The sequence below is a fragment of the Mesoplodon densirostris genome, chromosome 2 (assembly GCF_025265405.1).
Source record: "Mesoplodon densirostris isolate mMesDen1 chromosome 2, mMesDen1 primary haplotype, whole genome shotgun sequence".
NCBI classification, from domain to species: Eukaryota; Metazoa; Chordata; class Mammalia; order Artiodactyla; family Ziphiidae; genus Mesoplodon; species Mesoplodon densirostris.
This window is the reverse complement of record NC_082662.1, coordinates 133,462,778-133,478,226: the sequence shown is the minus strand read 5'-3', so window position 1 is coordinate 133,478,226 and position 15,449 is coordinate 133,462,778. Positions and strand designations below refer to the sequence as shown.

The 15,449-nt window shown below is 38.7% G+C and overlaps 1 long non-coding RNA gene across 1 annotated transcript in view; it reads left to right on the top strand.

The window, feature by feature from the left end:
* Positions 1-15,449, top strand: part of LOC132484405 (uncharacterized) — a 185,798-nt gene that overhangs the window by 164,400 nt on the left and 5,949 nt on the right. Inside the window, exon 3 of the long non-coding RNA XR_009531179.1 lies at positions 13,362-13,849. This is a non-coding gene — a long non-coding RNA (uncharacterized LOC132484405). The remainder of the gene's footprint in view (positions 1-13,361; positions 13,850-15,449) is intronic.

The window sequence follows — 15,449 nt, the reverse complement described above, 5'->3', positions numbered from 1 at the left end:
TTACACCTTTGACCCAGTAATCCAGGAGTCAAAAATTCACATGCTTTCAGGGTCAAGCAAGTAATCTAAATGTGCAATGTTGGCCTGGGGGAAGGCAATGGGAATACAGGTTACTGTACTTGCCTCACCTAAACACATTCAGATTTACACTTTTATAAATACTGTCAATACAAGCCAAACAAACCATAACCCCGGTCTCATTCAAAGAAACAATTCTGTAGAGGAAAAAAAATATTCATAATAATATTATTTGTGAATCTATCTGTAATCAGGAAAAAATGAAGACAAATAGCTAGTAATAGGAATCTGATTAAATTAAATATCGATTGTATCCATTAAATATCATGTATTCTTTAACATTAAAATAATCCCCCAATTGTAATATATGAAAAATGCTTTCGTTATTGGAAATGGTGAAGGAATAACACAAAACCCTGTGTTTGCTGTAATTGCAACCATGTAAAAATGTACATCCTTGTTTAAAACCAAAAGGATTATACAAAATGAAGATAACTATGTTAGGGTGCTCAAAATAGAAATGATTTTTGTCAAGTTCAGCATTTAATAATGCCATCATTTTTCCAATCCTAGTCTCTGGAGAAAGCTTTGGCAATATCTCTTGGAGTCTTAGAAGATGATACCTAGCAAGCAGAACCAGGTGACTTTGGGTAAAAGCTGAAGAATATGAATTGTGGGCTGAGCTACAAATAACATTGTCATAGCACCCTCCAAAGATTTCATAGAAAAGGCATGACTTGGATTTCTCTCTTTTTTTTTAAGGAAAATGACTAACAAGATCCCTTTTGAAACAGTTCCGATATAGTGCGGGATAAGATACAATAAGTTTGATAAAGAGTTTTGTCGAGAAATTGGGATAAACTGGCATAACCTTGAGATCAGAAGTGAGACTCCCTAGTGTAGCCTTAGCACATTATTTTGTGTGTGTATTGATTAGTTTTCAGTGACGTAACACTTATGTGATGCCAATCTGCCTTCCCTGCAGATAATATTTATTTAATAATAAAATATTAAGAACAATATAATAATTCTATAATGATAATAATGGTTATTGTTAGTAAAAAAGTTCAATTCTCCTTGTTAAGAGACATTTAATATATTTCTCTGATTCTTTATAAAGGCTTGATTATCTGTTCTCAGGGTTCTTCTGTGATACTATATATAACCTCCTGGAAACAGAGGACTGTGGAAATACTGATAGTATCAACGGAAATCATTGTAACTTCTTTGGAAAGGGCGTATTCCATCAGTCTCATTGCCTCATTTGTTAAGCTGAATCGCCATCCTCAGTGACAGATCTTTTCAGTGTCCAAACTTCCTGCAAGGATTTATGTTATTAACCCCATTCTGTTTGAGTTTAGATCAGGAGTGTCCCTTAGGTTATTTTAGGAACCCAGGTTTCCTGTAGTTTGCAAAAGCTGGCCCAGCCCACTGGCAGAAAATCGGCTTCTGATAGCATAGTCCTGTGGTAACAACTTTGGTATCTTGCACAGATAAGCAGCCTTGATATAGGTCCATGTGGTTAAGGAGGAAGACATTGTCAGTAATTACTTTTACGGGGGAAATTCTAGTTAGCAATTTTTTTCCAGTTCGAGGTAAACATGTAAATCTGGGCTTATCATAAATAGCAATATATCCAAAGTATCATTCTCAGACTACACACACATTTTTGACTCTAGCTTTCTGTGTAACGTTAGAAAAACAAACAAACAAAAAAGCATAGTCAGATCACCTGTTACCTCAAAATAAGGAGCTGTGTGGCAGCATCAGGAAGCATAATGAGTTAAGCCAGAGTTAACAAGGAGCAGGGCTGAGTGTGAAACCCCTGCAGTTCAGGCCTGATCATTGAAACTGGCACCTGATTGCCCTTACAAGTAATACCTGTTCACTCAGTTCTTGAAACAATCAAATATATACCGTAAATATCATGGTTCTGCTAACACCTTTTGTATGTTTTCTGAAGCCACTGGTAGAACTAACCTTTTTAACCATCTGCTGAGGACAGAAGTCACGTTATAAGTCAAGTGGAACTTTGAGTTCTATTTCCATTTCTAAACATTTGACCACAAAATTAAACCTCAGATTCTTAAAGAAGAATTCAGTCTTCTGGGTAAGTGGGATCTGTCCACTCGTTCATTCAACAGTTACTGAGCTGCTGCTTCATGTAGAATGTACAAGTGGGTTAAAAGATGTTTGAGGAGATTACTGTCTCGTTAGCCATCCAACTACTGATCACTCATGCTGAAGTTTTGAATCAGAAAAATAAAAGAGTTGAACCAATATTTGTTAAATTTTGCACACAAATAGCCCTAGGGAGCACAGAAGGGAAGACTTTTTCCATTGAAAAAATGTATGACTTTTCTGAATAAATTAATATGTATCTTAATCATCTACGTTTCAAATGAGGAAAAGATTAATTTAACAGAATCATTCTGTAAAACCCCTACTGCTTTGAATCCTATGAAAACTTGTTGCTAATTTGAGGCTTTCAAATGTAAAGTCATAAGATAAGTTGAGCAGTCAATAACCTTGAAATTTAGGAAAGTGACTGACATGGACTAGCCAGAACGTTTTTTGCAGTAATTTGATTTATAACTCTGCCCTAATCACTCTTAAAAATCAGCTAGACAGTAAAAAGTTCTCTACCTTCAAACCTCTTGATGAAGTTTTGCAGATTAATCTGAATGGGTTGAAAGTTTGATGAAAGGATGGAGAGCATCTAAATTTAGTTTTTCTGGATAGCCACACACAAAAGAATGAGACTAGACCACTATCTTATACCATGCATAGATATCAACTCAAAATGGATTAGAGACTCCAATGTAAGATCTGAAACAATAAAACTCCTAGAAGAAAACATAGGCAGTATTCGCTTTGACTTTGGTTTTAGCAATATCTTTCTGCATATGCCTCCTCAGGCAAGGAGACAAAAGCGTAACTAAACAAATGGGACTATTATCAAACTAAAAAGCTTCTGTACAACAAAGGAAACATCAACAAAATGAAAACCTACCAAATGGGAGAAGATATTTACAAATCATGTATCTAATATCCAAAATAGATAAAGAATTCAAGCAACTCAACAACAAAAATGCTAACAATCCAATTAAAAAACAAGCAGAGAAACTGAATAGATATTTTTCCAAAGAAGGTATATAGATGGCCAACAAGCATGTGAAAAATGTTCAACATCACTAATTATCAGGGAAATGTAAATCAAAACCACAGGGAGATATCACTTCACACCCATTAGAATGGCTATTATCAAAAAGACAAGAAATAAGTGCTGGAGAGGAAGTGAAGAAAAGGGAACCCTTGTGCACTTTTGGTGGGAATGTAAATTAGTGCAGCCACTATGGTAAATCACATGGAGATTCCTCAAAAAATTAAGACTAGAACTATCATATGATGTAGCTATTCCACTTGTGGGTGTTTATCCAAGGAATACAAAAACACTAATCTGAAAAGATATATGCATCCCTGTGTTCATCACAGCATTATTTAGAATAGACAAGATGTGGAGACAACCTAAGTGTTCACTGATGGATGAATGGATAAAGAAGATACACACACACTTACAATGGAATAATAGCCATAAAAAGATGAAATCTTGGCATTTGGGACAACATGGATGGACCTTGTGGGTATTAGGTTAAGTGAAATAAACCAGATGGAGAAAGACCAATACCATATGATTTAACTCATATGTGGCATATAAAAACAAGCAAAACAGAATGAATGAAGAAACCAAACTGAAACAAATAGATACAGAGAACAGAGTAGTGGTTAGCAGAGGAGAAGGGGGTGGAGGGAGGGCAAGATGGGTAAAGGGGGTCAACAATATGATGACAGTTGACAACTAACCTTTTGGTGGTGAGCACACTGTAGTTTATATAAATGTCAAAATATAATATTATACACATGAACCTTATGTGTTATAAACCCATGAAACTAAATAAATAAAAATTTAATAAATAAATTTACTTTCATTAACTTATGAAACAGCAACATACTTTGCCCAATTTACTTAGGTTCAGAATTTTCATTTGTACAGTTTGAACCAGAAGAAGTACCTTTTTATTGGTTTATTTTTTTCTAAAATTCTAAGACTAAATTGTTATTACAATGTCTTCACAAAATTATTAATAGAATGCCTCCATAATTATCTCACGTAAATATTTAGATATATAGCTATGCATTAGCTGAATTTTCTCTAACTCTTAAAATATTATTTCTAAAGGTATATTTCAGGTTAAGAAGGATTAAGCTGCAGAGATATAATGTTTAATGATATTTCTCAAGTGATAAGAACTTACTATCAGAAGCATGTAATGTATTAGTACCCTCATTATGGAGTTCAGATTCTCTCTTCAGCAGAAAATGCTCAGGGCATATGTGAGTGATGATAATTTTTTTTTCTATGCCTATATTCCTATAGCATTTCTTATCATGATGTCATTGTGTAACTGCATTTAAAGTGGGCTCTTAGGGACTTCCCTGGTGGCACAGTGGTTAAGAATCCACCTGTCGGGGCTTCCCTGGTGGCACAGTGGTTGAGAGTCCGCCTGCCGATGCAGGGGACACGGGTTCGTGCCCCGGTCCGGGAAGATCCCACATGCCGGGGAGCGGCTGGGCCCGTGAGCCATGGCTGCTGAGCCTGCGCATCCGGAGCCTGTGCTCCACAACGGGAGAGGCCACAGCAGTGAGAGGCCCGCGTACAGCAAAAAAAAAAAAAAAAAAAAAAAAAGAATCCACCCGTCAATGCGGGGGACACAGGTTCGATCCCTGGTCCGGGAGGATCCCACATGCCGTGGAGCAACTAAGCCCATGCACCACAACTACTGAGCCCATGTGCCACAACTACTGAAGCCCACGTGCCTAGAGCCTGTGCTCTGCAACAAGAGAAGGCACCGCAATGAGGAGCCCGCGCGCCACAACGAACAGTAGCCCCCACTCCCCGCAACTAGAGAAAGTCCACGTACAGCTATGAAGACCCAACACAGCCCAAAATAAATAAATTTAAAGAAAAGATGATTCTTTAATCAATCAATCAATCAATCAATAAAGTGTGCTGTTAAGCATTTGCCAATTAAAGAAACTCAACATAAAGACCCAAAGACCCCATCTGAGTTTGCTAAATGATGCAGTGTTAATAAAACTGTGGCTCATTGGAATCTAGTGTGTTACAGGATTTTTTGCACACTTAGCTCTTCAACTGATTTGGTTTGGATTCTAGTCAAATTACTTGGTACCTTGGTTAAGTGGGCTTGTGAAAAATACCTGATATATACAACCACTTCCTATGGAGCTAATAGCTATGTGTTTGCTAAGTATTTTGTGAGAAGAAAAGATCAGAGAGCAAAGAAAGCTGGATTTCCTTAAAAGCACTGAACTGTAACATGTATGTAAAGACTGGGTAATTACTGGGCAGAAACAGGCCTGCCAGTAAAAGCCAAATATATGCAGCTCCCTTCTTCTGCTGAAAATCTGTCCTAGTTTCATGGTAAATTATATATTAATAGAATACTGCATTTTTCTATAATGATGTTTTTATAATATAGAGGGTGTTTCTGACCAAAGACTCTACATCCACAATATATGATAAAAGCAAAGGTATAATGATAAAATATCATACTCAACTCATTTAAGTAGTAAAGTATATTCTAAACCTCATAATGGACAAACACAGTCACTGTGAGGTGGTTCTATAAGTCTCTAATATATTTTGAAAAGGTATATATCATGTTCAAACCAATTTCTACTATATCTTAAATTATAACTATATAAAATGAACACATTAACTTTAATGACCACTTATTTACACTAATATAAGTCTGTTCCCCAACAAGAAAGATGTACATATGTATATGGTTGTTTGTATGAGTTAGATAACTGGCATCTTTTAAAAAATTGTTCAAGAAAGTTTGAAGGAATGAGTTTTCATGTAGCATGAGGAGGTAATCAAAATCATTCTCCCATATTTCCTTAATTCTAAGGTGCCATATGTTGTATATGTCCTTAAGTTAGTGAAACTTTTTTGGAAAGAAATAGCAAGTACACCCGATGCGCACATTAGAAGGAAAATTCTGGTTTTATAAATTTTATAATGAAAAAAAGAAAATGGAGTACATATTTTAATTTACCTTAGAATTAAATTTGAATTTAAGCTTAATTTCTACAGTAACCTTTAGAAATTTTTATTATGCATTCTTTCTTGATGATAATTTGTAATTTGCTATGATTGATTTAGAATTTCCAAATTTCCATCCATTTTTAGAATTCAAAATTTTGGCTAAAACCATCAATTATTGGAAATCCTCTCAATGTAGACTGTGCATGAGGCCAGTACCTGAGCTGATCCTCTAGGGAGCTTCATGGAGAGTATAATAAGGGGAGCCCTTGTTGAGTAATTTATAGTTGATTAACATCATCACGAATTGCTCCCAACTTTATTCATGATTCTGAACACTTGAGATAATTGAAATACCAAAAGAACGAGTATAAAGCTATTAGGACGAGTGGATACTTGAGCCTACTCACAGTCTCTTGGAGGCAGAGGCTCATTTTGTGCATAAGTGTAAAGAAATTTATTTTTGGAAAAATAATTCTAGTTCCAGTTAGAAGATGGTGAACTCAGAGATTTCATTTATCACTGCTCAAAGTGTTTAGAGCCATTGAAAACATTTCCCCCTAGACACTGACATGATGGACTTATTTTAATCAGCAATTACAAAAGTTGACCAAGTGCCAGGCATCAGTGAGTAGATTATTGGGCAAAAATCAGTTTTTTCCCCTTGTACAAAACCTGGATGCATCCTGTCCAAGGACAGACTTAAACAGGCAAGGGAAAGTTTATTGAAAACGATTGCAGTTGGAGAGAGAGATTGGACTAAACTCTGCTGAAACACAAGGTGGGACCGTTTATCAATTCTGGAGTGAGCTAGTGGACTGGTACTGGAGGACATTAGGAGGAGACTGGTTAATGTGATTAGGCCATCTGTGTTTGCTAATCAGCACTTATTGAAGTTAGACCCTTGCCCTCCCACAGAGAATGCGGTGCTATCTTTCTTGATGATTACATTTCGAAAAATGGCTCCCATGTCCGTGAGAAAGACATTCCTGGGTTGTAAATCTGGCAAGATTACTAGAAGAAGATTTACGTGTCAAAGGGGTGAAAAAAGAATTTGCATGTTTTTTAGAGTAAATGTTCTAAATAAGGGGAGGTCAAGGGCCTATAAGTCAGGAAGAAACCTGTCTAAAGTTTTATTAAGCTGAAAGGAATGTGAAGGCTGTCTTGGTCAATCTAAACCTTGAACACAGGTAAAGATGTTTGCCAACTCTAGAGAAAAGCCTACAAGTACGGCAAGCTCCTTTACCTTTAATCTCCCATCCTCCCTAATCTGATTTAGATATTTCCCTTGTGTTGTCACAGGCTTACCAATATCACAGAATTTATCAGGTCAAATTGCAATTTTTTGTCTGTTTACTACTCTTGACACTAGACTGTAAGGTACCTGAGAACAGGGATCCTGTTTACATTTGTAACCACAGGACCTACTGTAATTCCCCTTACCTCAATTAATGCCTGCTAAAATAAACTGAATTCTAAAAAAATAACAGAAAAGTAGCTGAGATAGGAAATAAGAATGTGGGGATTACAAAAAAATTAAGAGCCTTTAGTTTAGTAAAATGAAGATGGTAAGGGAATATGATCAGAAGCCATATATTCCTAGAAGGTATGAAATTTTCTAGTAAATCCTAGAAAACTAGAAGTTGGCCACACCCAGTGGAGATAGGAAAGAGGGCTCACATTTAATGTACACTATATGGTAGACACTATGTTAGCATATCAAATTTAATCCTTTATCTGTGAAGAAAGCACTGCAAACCCTATTTTATAAGTAAGAAAACTGATACCTGGAGTGGCCATATACCACCTACAGAACAGTGAACCAAGATTTAACCACTCACCTTTATGGCCCCAAAGCTGTTCAATTTGGCTGCCTTAAACATAAATTATAATAGTTTAAGTTTAGGAGAGAAACATGATCAATACTTTTAACTTTGCATATGAGATGATATCCCTAAGAAGGGATCACCCTCAAAATATAAATAGAATCAATAAGTATCAGATGTGTCTTTAAATACTAGAGACAAGCAAGGTTGTAAAGAAAACTGGTGATGTTTGGGGGTACCTTGCAAAACTTTTGAAGGTGGTGTCACCACAAGGAGACTCTGTCTCTTGGTAGCACCATCAGCTCTACTTCTGGATTGGATGGATTTTGAGATGACATTAGAAGTGCTCTTCTCTTAGAGTTAGGACATTCTTGGATTCTTTAGTAATGAAATACCTTTGATTCTTTGCTTTATCACCAAAAAAGATGGTTTAAAGGAACAACCTTTTTGTTTTTCCAGATACACACTGGGAATGCTATTTACTAACTCTCACTACATGCTAGAGATATGATGGTAGTCCCCTTATATATCGCAGTATACCGTACAGAAAATATTAAGGCTACTGGCATCAGTCCCATATGGTTAAATAAGCTATTTAAAGGAGGATATTCCTGAACTGGAGAGGGATGTCTGGGACAAGAGCAAGCAGGATGAGGATTTAATCAACAATTTAGTTTTCTCTGGAAGCCTGATAAAATTCAAATACCCATGTCTCGCTTACATGGGACTTATTTTTCAACATAATATGGCTTGACAATTTTTCTTAAGAATTTGGGATGAGAAGGAAAAACATAATAATTTAATCTAGTCAATAAGAGGAATATTGATGTTCCTCATATTTCTTTGAAGTCCTTTGGTAAATTTCTTGACTTGTCATCTGACTGACTTTTACCCTTTTCTAGAAAAAAAGCATACCGGGAGGAAGTAAGACCTAGTGCTTTTTAGTGTACTCTTGGCATTCTTCCAACTCTTCTGGAAAACATCATTCTATCACTTATATTCCTGTCGAACTGTAAGTTGAAATGAAGAACCCTCTTACCCAGCCTCTTACACAAAAGTATCACGATATTCTTTAAAAGACCCTATCCAAACAGACACATTTTAAATAATTATTAGTTCATCATCATGACCCAACAAGACTGCAGGGTTGCTTAGCAACAGAATCAGGCACTCTTAAGAGGAACATGCATGGGAACAATGGTGAAAAGTGATGGAGATCTTACAAAGGCAAATTCTTTGAATTAAATCTTTGTGAAAAGACATCACGGGGAAAATGAGTTTTTTAACCTAAGAATTGTTTCCTGAGATTGATACATTATTTCATAGCTAAACATCAACCACTTTCCATAGAATAGATAGAACAATGGAACTTTTAGTCTTTACATAATTTAGGGCACTGACAAAACATTATTTATCAGTGTTAGCTTGAAAGTGAATAATATTTCTGTGTTGTTCCGTTATCTTTAAAACTGTATAGATACATAAAGAAAGGAAGTTACATACAAAAATAAATACTGAAAATGTATTTGATTAATGATGTTCTATTTTTATGTCATACATAGACTATAAAAAATTGTATTCTTTTAAATTTGAACAAGATATAAGTATATATATATACATATATATATATATATATACATACATACATACATACATACACACAAACATGCATTATCTATCTAATTCCCATTTCCAGTGGAAAAAGAAAAGAAAAGAAAAGAAAAAGCCTGCAAAGCATTGTCTCTTTGGGAGTCCTAGATTGACTAATTTTTGACTAGTTTGACTGAATGGGCTGATTTTATACTACAATACCTGTAAAGGCACTAACTTGCTTCTATCAGTAAATGGAAGAAAATCCAGTACATATGGGCTCTGTTGATGCAATATGTAAACACCCAGCAAGTTCAAAGAGTAAGCTCAACATCCTGGCAGAAGACCTCAACTTTGACCCTAGTCCCATCTCTGGCTTGGACAATTCACTTAACCACCATAGACCTCATATTCCTCATCTATAAAAGGAGGCCTCCAAGATTATTTTCAGCTCTAAAATTCCTAAAGTTCATGTCCATCAACTCTAAGTAGCATCATTCTTTTTTTCTCACAGAAGAATTGTTTGTTTTACTGCATTGGTTATTTGACTACTGTCTTTATGTAAATACTACAAGTAGCAGGCTTGTTCACCAATACATTCAGGTATCAGGCAGAAAATTTTCAATACTGGGTTTTTGTTTGTTTCTTTCTTCATGGCTGATTGCATGTTGCAGAGCTGATTTTTAGTTTCTGGAAGTTAAAAACATGCAGGTGTAGATATAATATGCTGCAGCCATTTATATCACCAGCCATAATGTTTTAAAACAACTGGCTTTTTTGCATAGTCTTTAGAAGAGGGTTAGATGAGCACTTCTGTTTTCCTTTTCTTGAGAAGTTTTATAAAAACACCAAAAGGTCATCTTTAAAATGTCAGACAAGACTAGCAACAAAATCTTGGAAGACAGCCAGTCCACCAAGGAAACAAACCCAAAGGACTCTTTACAGATGCAAATCTTAAAGAAGCAACAGAACCTGAGAGTGGGGTGAGGGCAGGGGAGAGAAATACTTTGTAGCAAAGAAATACATTCAAGAGATGCCTCGTGGCCTAGAACTGTTGGAAAGGAGTAGCAGTAAACAAACCTGGCCCCCAGCAATTGCTAAAGGGCACATTCATTAGGAAGTTGGAAGCAAGAAGTCTAAGATCATGAGTCAGAGAAGCAGAATCATGAGCCACACCCACACTGGGTTCTATATGCTATTGTTAAAACAAAGAGAAGTTGATGTAAATATTTTAATTGCAAGGAATTGAAAAAGTGGTTATTAATCCCACTAGTTGATGCCAGGCCAGGTTTCTGATTATACAACTGAGGATGTAGCTCTATAGTCCTGACAGCTGGGTAGTAGAGAAGATGCAGTTTTCTTCCCACAAAAATACCACTTCTCCTACTAACACTTCTAAAGGGAGAGAAAGCCTTTAACAGAGAACACATTAAAGGAGAGTCACAGTTATTTAAAACCAGAAACTTAAATATTGATGGAAGAAGCAAGTAGGTTTAGGAAGAGAGCAAGCTACAGAAATTGATAAAAGCTTTGCACTTTTAGTTGAAATTTTTAAAATTATAAACAGAAATGGAGAATTCTCTGCCATTTGTATTTTATCCAGTATTCAACTAAGTGGCCTATTAGTTTAGTAGGATGAAAAGTATCTTGCTGGCAAATGTGGAAACTAATACTGAAACAAAACTATAAGGCAGAGACATATTTTTGTAGCAAAGGATTTCACCAGCGCTGTCAGGGTTGACACAAGAATCATATTATAGGGGCTTCCCTGGTGGCGCAGTGGTTGAGAGTCCGCCTGCCAATGCAGGGGACACGGGTTCGAGCCCTGGCCTGGGCAGATCCCATATGCCAGGGAGCAACTAAACCCGTGCGCCACAAGTACTGAGCCTGCGCTCTAGAGACCGTGAACCACAACTACTGAGCCCATGTGCTGCAACTACGGAGGCCCACGCGCCTACAGCCCGTGCTCCACAATGAGAGAGGCCACTGAAATGAGAGGCCTGCGCACTGCAACCAAGAGTAGCCCCCATTTTCCGCAACTAGAGAAAGCCCACGCGCAGCAACGAACACCCAACACAGCCAAAAATAAATAAATTAAATAAATACATTTAAAAAAGAAACTGTCATGGTTATCAAAAACAAGAAAAGCCTGAGAAACCACCACAGCCCAGAGGAGCCTAAGGGGGCTTGATAACTAAATGTAATGTGGTGTCCTGGATGGAAGCCTGAAATGGAATTAAGGACACTAGGCAAAAGCCAAGGAAATCTGAATAAAGTACAGACTCTGGTTAATATTATTGTATTAATATTGGCTCGTTAATTGTAAAAAAGCTACCACACTAGTGTACGGTGTCAATAATAGAGGAAATTGGGTATGAGATATATAAGAACTCTGTATTATCCCCTTAATTTTTCTGTATATCTAAAACCATTCTAAAATAGATATAGTCTATTAGATAAAACAAAAAAGGTAATGATGAGTTGATTGTAACATCAGACTAGTGATACTTTGAGATAACTGTAAAAACTGCCTTAGGAAATTGTCTGTGGTATCTGCTGGGGATATAGTCACAGGTACTCCTAATATTATTGTGGTTTGTTGTCTGCATTTAGATTTAAAGGACATGCTAAATACTAAATTGCAGCTAGAGGTTAGTGAAATTAAAGATGTAATATTCCCATCCAGATTCCACATACACTTTGATACATATTAAGAATCCCCTGCTCTTTGGTGAGGTCTAATTTTATGAAAGTGAAATTCAGAGAGATGAATTAGGTTGTTCCAGCTTTTAAAAAGCCCGCATTCTAGGGTCAAGAATTCTTACTGAGCCTTGTTGAAACTGTTTGCTACACTACCTCCTAATTTTGGAACTGCTAAACAGAGAGTTGGGAACTCTTCCTAGATTAAAAGTACTGCCTTGGCCTTGTGCAATTATACTGTTTAGGTTGCTGGACAAATCCAAGGATAAAACTGGCCTGGACCTAGTGATGGGCAATTCCAAAAGCAAGCTGAATGTGAGAAGTTCACTCACAGAGAACCCTAGTGTCAAAAAGCCTCTCTACTTGGGAATGGCTGAACACCGGGAAAATAAGCCCTGGTTCAGCTGTAAAGAGAGCACATCCTTGGCCTTTTTTCCCCCTTAAGTCCGGAAACTGATGATCTGGTCAGCTTAGGAGAGGGAGGGAGGGAAGGAGGGAGGGAGGAAAATGAGAGAGAGAGAGAAACCTGTTAATAGGTGGTGCCAATTTAAAGAGAGAAGGAAAGGGTTTTTTATATACGTATATGCTAATATTATTCCTAAAGCCAATTCTGATAAATCCTTCGGGAAAGAAAGAGATGCAGCCACCTGTTAATGTGGCTTCAGCTTCTTTGTTTCCAACTGTTACAGCGGTCACCAGACCAGCCATTCCACTTGGGGCGGGGCCAGGGGGTTAGAGGGGGAACATCTGTCCACTAAGGACACTACTGAACAGCAACAAAATCTTGGGGCGACCCCTCTCTCTTTCCTCGAGTGCTTTCGCTAGCCGGTCCTACTTCCCCACTCCTTTGGGAGTTTCCTGTTCCATTACGTAGGCAAGAGGGCGGGCGAGAGGTCCCAGCTTTCCTAATTGTGAGTGGTTTGGCTGGGTGTGTACGTGCGAGTAACTGTGTGTGTGTGTGTGTGTGTGTGTGTGTGTGTGTGTGTTGAGGGAAAGTGGAGCTTGCTACAGGGGCTTAGAAAAACTAGTCGCCAATTTAAAATATTTTCGGAGTGTTTGAATGATATCTTCAAAGCTAATCCCACTCTCAAATTCAGCGAAATGAACAATACAGATAAGGAAGATGAAGAGGGTGGAAAACCCACACAGCGGAATGGAGCTGTCCATGCCGCGGGAGTGACAGGGGAGCGCTCAGAGGTAAGGCGCTCTGCAGAGAAAGTCACTCTGGCTCTTCTCTCTCGGTCCACCAGCCAGCGACGCTTCTTCTGTAAAAGCATTCCTAGAAAATAACCCTACAACCGGGAAGGGTAGCGATCTTTGAGCGCAGTTTCCAGGAGCTGGTCCCCGCAGCAGGGAGAGGCCCCTCTCCCCCCGCGGCTGGCGCGGAATGTGGCGATCCGGCCCGGCGCGGGGGATGACTTCCTGCGGCCGGAGCTCGGCGGCGGGAGCGGCGGGAGCAGCTGCTGCAGCTGGCAGGTGGGCTGGGGGCCGGCCAAACTGACCAAGCACAGACCCGGCGCGGCGGCACTGCGGCCCCGGGGCAGCCGGCGCGGGGACATGCGCTGATTCGATCCCTCCGGAGAAGGTAAGCAGCCCGGCTATTATTAGCCTCGGCCACACTGCGCGGTGCTTTCTGCTTGGTTAGTAATGGGGTTTGTAATACAGAGGGAAGAAGGGGAATATCCCTGCCGCCTTCTGCAATGGGAAAAAGAGCAGCAACTGGAATTGAAATATTAATCAGCCAAGTGCTTGAGATTATTGGAGGAGCGGTGTTACTGGGCAAACAAAGAAGGCGGTCAGCCTCTGTAATCTTAAGATAATCAACCATTGCTGTGCCACACTCGCTTCGATATTGAAGAGGATTCAGAATGTAAAATAATTTGAGTTTCACTTTTACGTTGCTACCTTCAACCTTCGCTTGGTTAATTTCTGGTTTGCGAGCAGCAGGTTCTTGTCAGCAGCCTAGAGAAGTAATCGGAAATCTTCCCTCTCCTTTTGCCTTCCTCAGTCTTCTCCCTTTCCAGTTATTAGAATGGGTCTGCACATTTCAACGTCAAACACCCACTTCAATACTGAACCTTTAGAAAGAATCTCAAATTAGAGGAGAAACTTACCTCCTGGAGTTCAGCTTGGGTTGAGCAGCACTTGTCCCCACTTCTCCCTTCATTTACCATCTTCTCTTGTCAATCATTTCATTGATTCCCCCACCCCCCACCCCGGGGATGCTGTGCTCATTAACAAGCCAGCTCTTGTCAGCTCCTGTCCACCACCTCTGTTCCCTGACTGATTTTTCAAGGACCCAGAAAGGACATGGCCTTATACCATGTTTGGACTATTATCTGTGTCCTTCCCCAAAATGCATGGCATGAAAAATCCTTTCAACCCAGTACCAACATGGTTTCCGATAACTCCCTTCATTGTAGTCACTGCAGCTACCAGATGGGTTTCGAGGACAGCAGAATCTGTTGGGGTGTGAGAAAGAGGGCTATACCTACATATTTTGCTCCACGTGCCTAAGAATAGGTGGAAGTAGAAATGCAAATGTCAGTCTGTCCCGTTTTTCTTGAAGCTTTTTTAGTCCAGCTAGGTTGTGAGACACCTAGCTGGGTAGGGTATGGGGCAAGTCCTCCTGCAAAAGCAAGCAGTGTGTTTGTCCTAGGATTCCCCCAATAACCTCAAAAGAGATTCCAGAGAGGCTTTTCCCACAGGCAGTCAGAAAGCCAGGGGAGGTGGCCAAGGTAAACCTCAGGTTATTTGGGCATCCTCAAGTTAGTCTCCCCTTTTAGGGGTTCTGACCTAGGATTTCCCCACAAACGCTTTGCTGCTGAGCTCAAGTGCCGATTCTTGTTGCCCACCTAGGGATGTACAATTGAATGATATTCTGTGAAATGGTGAAGATTGCTATGGTGGGGATTACAAATGTGCCACTTCACCAACAGAGAACAGTTGCAATAAGCCAGACTGTGTGGTGTCTGTGTGCCAATATTCCATTTAAAAAGAGATTTGTTATCTTTAAATCTGAAATTAAAGAGACAGTTTGACTCAAAAGGCCATGGATTTTATTTTAACAAATTAAAATAGGAGACCAATGAAAAAGAGGTCCAGGGTTTATAGCTAACCTGCTTACCTTCTTTTTTAAATATTGCTTTAGAACAAGATACTGGTTCTGAAAAATCATGTTACTT